Source organism: Gymnoscopelus microlampas, assembly GCF_963454915.1.
Source record: "Gymnoscopelus microlampas genome assembly, chromosome: 13".
Lineage (NCBI taxonomy): Eukaryota > Metazoa > Chordata > Actinopteri > Myctophiformes > Myctophidae > Gymnoscopelus > Gymnoscopelus microlampas.
Window position 1 is genome coordinate 5,413,925 of NC_139950.1, and position 7,726 is coordinate 5,421,650.

Here is a 7,726-nt window from a genome sequence, read left to right on the forward strand (position 1 = left end):
GCGGCAGACAGACGCAGCATCGATGCTGTTGTGAATAAAGTGTCACACTTTTTTCCCTTCGTTTTAACTCGAGTCTCCGTTTATCGCCGGTGATATTTAAGCCCTGGTCGCTGCGGATCGAGCCCCTCGGGACCCCCCCCGCCCCGGTAAGTGAACGGTGCTTTGATCCGCTTATTTCTCCTTTCTGTATGAATATCAAACTTAAAAAACCCCAAAGCGGGTCTTTTCTTTTTTCTCCCTCTCTCTCTGCGTGTTAAGGCTGCAAGCGGTGTTGCCATGTCCGCTTGTTACAAGCGACTTTGGGCTTGTTTTTCTGTGGAACTTGCTTGTAAATATTGGTGGTTGTGGATTTTTGGGGCTTACTAAAGTGTAGTTTCTTATTTGTGCTCGTTTCAATTTTTTTTAAATTTATTTTAATCAGTTGTTCTCAAATATTTATAATATATTATATATTTAAATATATAATATGTCATGGACGCTCAAATTAACATGTCATGTATTTGTCCCTAAACCCCATCTGAAAATGTTTTGTGCCAGATTTGTGTTTCAAAAACCTTCCACATATTGCACATTTTATTTCAAATATTTTTTGAAAATAGCAGATCTACAAGCTCACAGCGCGTCAGCTTGTAGATTGGCTATTTTCAATGTACACAACATAGGTTTAAAGTGCTCATAATGGCCCATAGATAGTGCCCTATAGTTGCCTCTTTTGGGCTTGTTTTTCCTAGACCTGCTTATTTCTCTCTCAAAATCTGGCAACACTGGTGTCGGGTGCTGCAAACACTACAGAACCTCAGCTAGCTTCTAGCTAGCTGAGGTTCTCTAAAACTCTTTGAATGTAAAGCCTACGTAACTCTCTCGAGAGTGCCACGAATGGAACCAAATGGACCCGTACGGGTCCATTTGGTTCCATTCGTGACACTCGGAGTTTAGAGACCCCTTGTCGTGTTTGTTGGGGTCCATTTTTGCGACCCCCGGGTGGTCCCTGCACCCCACGTTGAGAACCTATAACGCGGAGACCTGAACTGAAGCTAGCTTTGCACTGCACTGAGGGTCCAGGTGGCAGTTTGAACAGTTCTAGCTACTGGGGTAGAATGTGCTGAAATGAGGGTTTTAATGGGTTCTAGTCTGTTCTATTGGGTTCTACAGTCTGTTTTGCTGGGTTCTAGTCTGTTCTACTGGGTTCTAGTCTGTTCTGCTGGGTTCTATAGTCTGTTCTGCTGGGTTCTAGTCTGTTCTACTGGGTTCTATAGTCTGTTCTGCTGGGTTCTAGTCTGTTCTGCTGGGTTCTATAGTCTGTTCTACTGGGTTCTATAGTCTGTTCTGCTGGGTTCTAGTCTGTTCTGCTGGGTTCTAGTTTGTTCTGCTGGGTTCTATAGTCTGTTCTGCTGGGTTCTAGTCTGTTCTGCTGGGTTCTAGTCTGTTCTGCTGGGTTCTGCTGGGTTCTAGTCGGTTCTGCTGAGTTCTAGTCTGTTCTGCTGGGTTCTAGCCTGTTCTACTGGGTTCTATAGTCTGTTCTACTGGGTTCTATAGTCTGTTCTACTGGGTTCTAGTCTGTTCTACTGGGCTGTGCTGGGTGTCCGTTTAACAGTTACAGCAACTGGGATTTGATGTGTGGTTTTTAATGGGTTCTAGTTGGTTCTGCTGGGTTCTGCTGGGTTCTTTACAGGGTGAACCGTTTAATTTGCGATGTAAACTGAGTTTTGAACAGGTTTTTAAAACGTTGGTACCTCCTTTTTTCGATAGTATATTAGACTGGAATGCCAGGTTCTTGGTCTATACCTGGTATCCTATAGTTTGTTGAGACTCACAGACACTAGTACTTTGTCTGCATTCTGTTGGATGTGATTCATTTACCTTGTTTATTACCTTGTTTATTGTGAGTCTCACTGGATAAGAGCTTCTGCTAAATATATCTCTATTGTAAATTTGAGTGTTCCGGGCTTAGGCGCTGCTTGTGTGGACCTGGGTTGTTACTGGGTTGTTACTGGGTTCTAGTCTGTTCTACCGGGTTGTTACTGGGTTCTAGTCTGTTCTACTGGGTTGTTACTGGGTCTAGTCTGTTCTACTGGGTTGTTACTGGGTCTAGTCTGTTCTACTGGGTTGTTACTGGGTTCTAGTCTGTTCTACTGGGTTGTTACTGGGTTCTAGACTGTTCTACTGGGTTGTTACTGGGTTCTAGTCTGTTCTACTGGGTTGTTACTGGGTTCTAGTCTGTTCTACTGGGTTGTTACTGGGTTCTAGTCTGTTCTACTGGGTTGTTACTGGGTTCTAGTCTGTTCTACTGGGTTGTTACTGGTTTCTATTCTGTTCTATTGGGTTGTTACTGGGTTCTAGTCTGTTCTACTGGGTTCTAGGCTGTTATACTGCGTTGTTACTGGGTTCTAGTCTGTTCTACTGGGTTCTACTCTGTTCTACTGGGTTGTTACTGGTTTCAGTCTGTTCTACTGGGTTCAAGTCTCTTCTACTTGGTTGTACTGGTTCTAGTCTGTTCTACTGGGTTCTAGTCTGTTCTACTTGTGCAGGCCAGGGCTTGTGCAGGCCAGGGCTCTTTACTGGGTTGTGCAGGGTTCTTACTGGGAGAACCGTTTGATGTGAACTTGTTTTTTAAAGTTTTTTTTAAATTTATTTTAACTATCCTATAGTTTCTTGAGGCACACTAGTACACAGTTCTCTCTGCATTCTGTATATTTACCTTGCGTATTGTGAGTCACTCTGGATAAGAGGGTCTGCTAAATGCCTACATTGTAAATAGGGTCTCTTCCCGGTTAGGCGCTGTCATTTTAAAGCAGCTGGTTCTCGAACCTATAATTTTCAAGGACCCCCAGTTTGATAAGCATTAGACCACGGACCCCCATTTTTTTGTATCTGGGACCTTGTACTCGGTACAATCCTGGACTCAATCTTCAATGCTAATTTGACTTTGAAAGTGTACAAATTGAACCAAATGGACCAGTTTAATGGCGAAGAGAGAACGCTGGAGCAACACGGACAGTTTAGGCCTTTTATTTATTTCGGTGCAAGTAAAACAGTAAAACAGTCCCTACCCCTGTGACGCACCGGACTGGCCGTTTAAGGCTGAGGCACAACGGTAGAATCCCTTTGTTCAAGTGACCAGTTAAATGACTCGCAAAGGTCCATTTGAGTTCCTAACTAGCCATCATGTAGCTGGGGGACCCCTTGGAACTCCCTCACGGACCCCTAGGGGGTCCCCGGACCCCATGTAGAGAACAACTGATTTAAATCGTTTCACGTCATCAAAAATGCCTCCTTTTGCAATGACAAAAGTGTGTTTTTTTGTCGTAAGTACGTACATCAAGCCCATCATGCTAGCAGACAAGGTCTTGTAGATCAGTGGTTCTCAAAGTGGGGTCCGCGGACCCCCAGGTGTCCTTGGCGGGGTTCCAGGAGGTCCGTCAGCGAAATGAGTTAATATAGCATATATGTCAGCCATTTGAAAATAGCCTGTCTACTTGTAGATCTGCTATTTTCAAAAGAATTTGGGAAACAAAAGTGAAGCATTTTAACAACACCAAATCCCTATTTGGGGGTCCTCCCTGGCGCACAATCTTCTCACATGGCGGTGGTCCGTCCGAGCCGAGACCAAATGCATATGAATTTGGGAGGTCCTTGATGTGGAAAGGTTTGCTAAGCAGTGCGTTAGGCCGTCATGCGGTAGCAGACAGCCTGTCGTTGTTAGAATGCACAATACGTGAGGAGGTGGTGGCGTCTTAATAAAGCCGTGTTGTCCTGCTGGGACTCCTTGGGAGACAGTGATGGATTCATATGGAGGGTTCTGCTGCTCTGCCCCGGTTGGTTGCATTATATATATCCCTTTAAGACCTGAGGCCGCTTCTAAAACATTTTCTAAATCCTAACAGTTTTTCGGAAAAAAAAAAAAAAAAAAAAACATTTTCACGATTTTTCAAAAATAGCAGATCTACAAGCTCATAGCGCGGCACTCAGTGCCGCGCTATGAGCTTGTAGATCTGCTATTTTTCAATAGGCAAAGAAGTCTAAAGTGACACGGATGCGTTCCAGGTCTTGATGGGATATGGAAAACCTTTTCCCCCGGTTGTCTGTTCAGAAAGAAACCTCGCTTTTCTGCACACCGAAGCTTTGGTCATTTTGATGACATTTTAATGTAAATTGCGTAATAAAAAGTAAAATGACCTAATACATCATCCACTGAGCTTTTTGAAAATGGTTTGGAATAAAAGTATCTGCCCCCCCCCGCACCCACCCATAGCCATGGGTTTCTGTACCCAGCATGGCTATGCCGTGTACATTCCATATTGCAAGTTTTTGAGTGGTGCCAGCCACCCCTACACTTGACCGTGTGTGTGGGTCCGTCCGTCCGTTTGAGCACAGCCTCAACAGCTGCAGCTGATTGCAACACAAGGATGCAACCAGTTACACTAATTCAAAGGCACCACTCTCTTCACACTGGGTGTGATTTTCTTTCTTTATTTCTCTTCACAATATTGTATTGTGTTGATGTTGGTATTGCTGCTATTGTAATATACACACAACGTATCTACACGGTTTGCCTTACATTCTCTTCTATTGTTGTAAGGCTGATTTTGTTTCTATTTCCCCCCCTTTTTTTATCCCCAATTTAGTCGTTATGTCAAATTGATTCCTCCCTACACACATTGCTGCGCGTTGTCACTGCCGTTTTATCCTACTGACTCACCTGCCAGTGAGGAGCCCCCACCGGGAAGATGTTAGAGCCTTCGTCCTACTCCTCCCGTCCAACGCTCCCTGCCGGCAGGTGCCGGGCCACGGGCACCTGCGGCCGGCACAGCTTTCTCTTATCTCTATTCTTCTTAGCTTATTATCGTGTAGCTTAGCATTTTGAGGACCTAACACATTAGCATTTTGCTGCTTATACGTATATGAGTAGAAATAAACCTCCCTGATTCTCTCAATCGTTTTAATAATTTTTTCGGATCCATAATTCTTGTTTAGTTTACCTTTCTGAGCTTGTGTTTTCATTGGGTGCGTAAGGTACCTTTTTCCCCTTAACGAGACGCTTGAAAGCAGCCTAGACGTTACAATATTGTAAACTACATGAATGCTGCCTTGTAGACGTAAATGCGGGGAAATAAGGTCTTGGATTTCTTTTATTTTTTATTCTTTTTGCCTCAGGTCTTAATGGGTTAAAGGGATTCTAGGCAACATTAAGCCTAAATGTACATGTGCATTTTTCCCCCTCTATCAGCCACTATATAATGATGTTGGGGTGTCTTCCTGCATTGAAACACAGTCCTCTTTCTGAAATCCGTATTTTCCCTACTGTTTATGTTTGTCCGGGGCGTAAATTAACACACGCATGTGCGCGTCCGTGCGCGTCCGTGCGCGTCCGTGTGAACTTTTTACTTTCGGTTTTAAAACGCTCTCAAACTTCATGTTTGAGGCACAGAATTTACTTTTAAGATAGCGTTTGGATAGAATTTAGTTGTTTAACTTCATATATGTGGTCAATTTATCATGAAAGAGCCTATTTAAAAATAAAAATTCAGAGAACCAGCAGGGGCGGGCAGTTCCGCGAATTATATCCGAATAAAGCAACCTATTTTCGGCATGGCCCCTTCAGAAGTCCCCTTAGCTCTATGGAAGTCCCTCCTGCGTCACCCCCTGGTGGTCGGGGAAACGAACGGCTGGAGGCGCGGTGTTTGTTTATCTCTGACTCGCCGTCAATACCTTTAAGTGTGAGCTCTAGTGGCTGAATGTTGTTCCCTTTGATGTCTGCTCCATGGCACGATGGTGTCACTTGTCGAAAACAACGGATTAGTTCTTCTGTGAGATTTTCCGCTGCTCTTAAGTGTGTATTCTCCATTCATTAGCGTCTGTTTGGCTGTGTGCAAGTTAGTACAAGTGACAAGTGTGTGTGTGTGACGTCACCTGCAGTGACTGAGTGGAGTGATGGAGAGTAGAGCACTGTCTGAACGCACAAAGAGAGTGAGTTTTGAACACAGAACATACATCCAAAGTGTTATTACACTTAATAATAATAATACATTTTTATTTATAACGCACTTTACATTCTCACAAATCTCAGAGTGCTACAATTAAAAGCAAGGCATAAAAACAGCATAGGCAACAAAACAATTATAATAGACCCAACTAGGCTAAACTAAAGGGCCAAAATTTAGAAATTAAAACTCAGTACGAAAAACAACAAAGTCCATGAAAATTAGAAAAATGGACGCCACGACGGTGTCATGAATGCGTCCTTTCGCAATATGGTGTGTCAGCGACGCAGGACGCAGGCCTACAAGCATCTCTGTGTAAGCATCAGTGGACTGTGGTGCTCTCAGGTGGTCAGGGAGGGCATTCCACAGACATGGGGCTGTGTGACAGAAGGCCCGGTCGCCCATGGTGCGGAGGTTGGTGTCGGGGACAACGAGAAGGTTGGTGTTGTTGGAGCGGAGGCTTCGGGTGGCGGGTTTAGGGGTGAGGAGTTCTTTGAGGTAGGGGGGGGCGTTGCCGTAAATGCACTGATGAGTGAGAAGGGAAATCTTGTGAATTGCAGTAATCCAGCCTGGAGGAGATAAAGGCGTGGATGAGTTTCTCAGCATCTGGCAGGGTGAGTGTGGAGCGGAGTGTGGAGATGTTCCTGAGGTGGAAAAAGGAGGTTTTACACGGGTGTTTAATGTGTGCCTCGAAGGTGAGGTGCGGGTCCATTTTCACACCCAGGTTGGTGACTGTGGATGAGAGGGGGAGATTTTGACCGGAGAATGAGATGCTGGTTATGGGGCCATGATTTGATCTGGTGGGGGGGGGGGGTGCCAATTAAGATGGCTTCAGTCTTGGAGCTGTTTAACTGAAGGAAATTGAGGTTCATCCACGCCTTTATCTCCTCCAGGCAGGTGGATGACCACCTGCCTACACTTCAGTATTGCAGCGCGTACAAGTGCATGAAATGCCAGACTCCGATAACGTGCGCCATTCTACGTGGGCTTGTAGATCTGCTATTTGTGACGAGCAGCGTCGCAAATAACCAGCGGAGCCAGCTGGAAGCTGCGCTCTAAGTCGAAACAGCAATTTGTTGTGATTTTCCTATTGATTTTGTTGTTTGCAGAGGAACTCGATGTAGTGAACTAGGGACAATGTTTTTGTCAATGTTTATGATTTGGAATGCTTGAAGTGAAAACCTTGTATTTTCATAGATAGCATAGTGTAATATATATAATAGTAAAGTTAACAATTCATATTTTATTAGCTAACAAAGCCTGCATTGCCCTCTCTTAGCTTTTCCCCAGAGACTTTATTTTTTTTTTGCATAGAAAGTGTAGGGAAAGGCATTATCAAAGCTGTTTGCTAAGCTTTCGAGGCAGCCTGTTGTTTCCGCTTGTCCAGCGTCAGTGTCAGCATTGTTTGTTCTTGGTCCAAAATGTCCCTAAATGTTTGTTTTTCTTGAGGTTTGCTCGCCGGTTTTCAGTGTGTGATGTTTACAACATTATCTGATTGTTTATTTAATGCTTTTTTTCCCCCCCACAATGAATATATTGAATGCTGAGTGTCGTAGTTGCCATTCAGACCCGTTCCATTTGAACAGCTGCTGTCTTTTATTGGCAGATAACCTAAAAGTAGATGTTTAATAGTTTTTTTTTGTTTGGTCGGCGTTCCTGCTGCTCTCGGTTTCCCTGCACTTGTTGTGATGAGATTAATAACACGCACATCGTCACTGTCGGAACCTTGTATGTCCAAAACCAGT

At 44.2% G+C, this 7,726-nt stretch overlaps 1 protein-coding gene across 2 annotated transcripts in view; it reads left to right on the plus strand.

Moving 5' to 3' along the window:
• LOC311058281 (uncharacterized protein) overlaps positions 1-7,726 on the plus strand; it is a 253,276-nt gene continuing 245,550 nt past the window's right edge. For both annotated transcript variants that reach the window (XR_014602040.1, XM_084075681.1), the window contains exon 1: positions 1-146. The gene's annotated coding sequence lies outside the window, so the exon portion shown is untranslated. The remainder of the gene's footprint in view (positions 147-7,726) is intronic.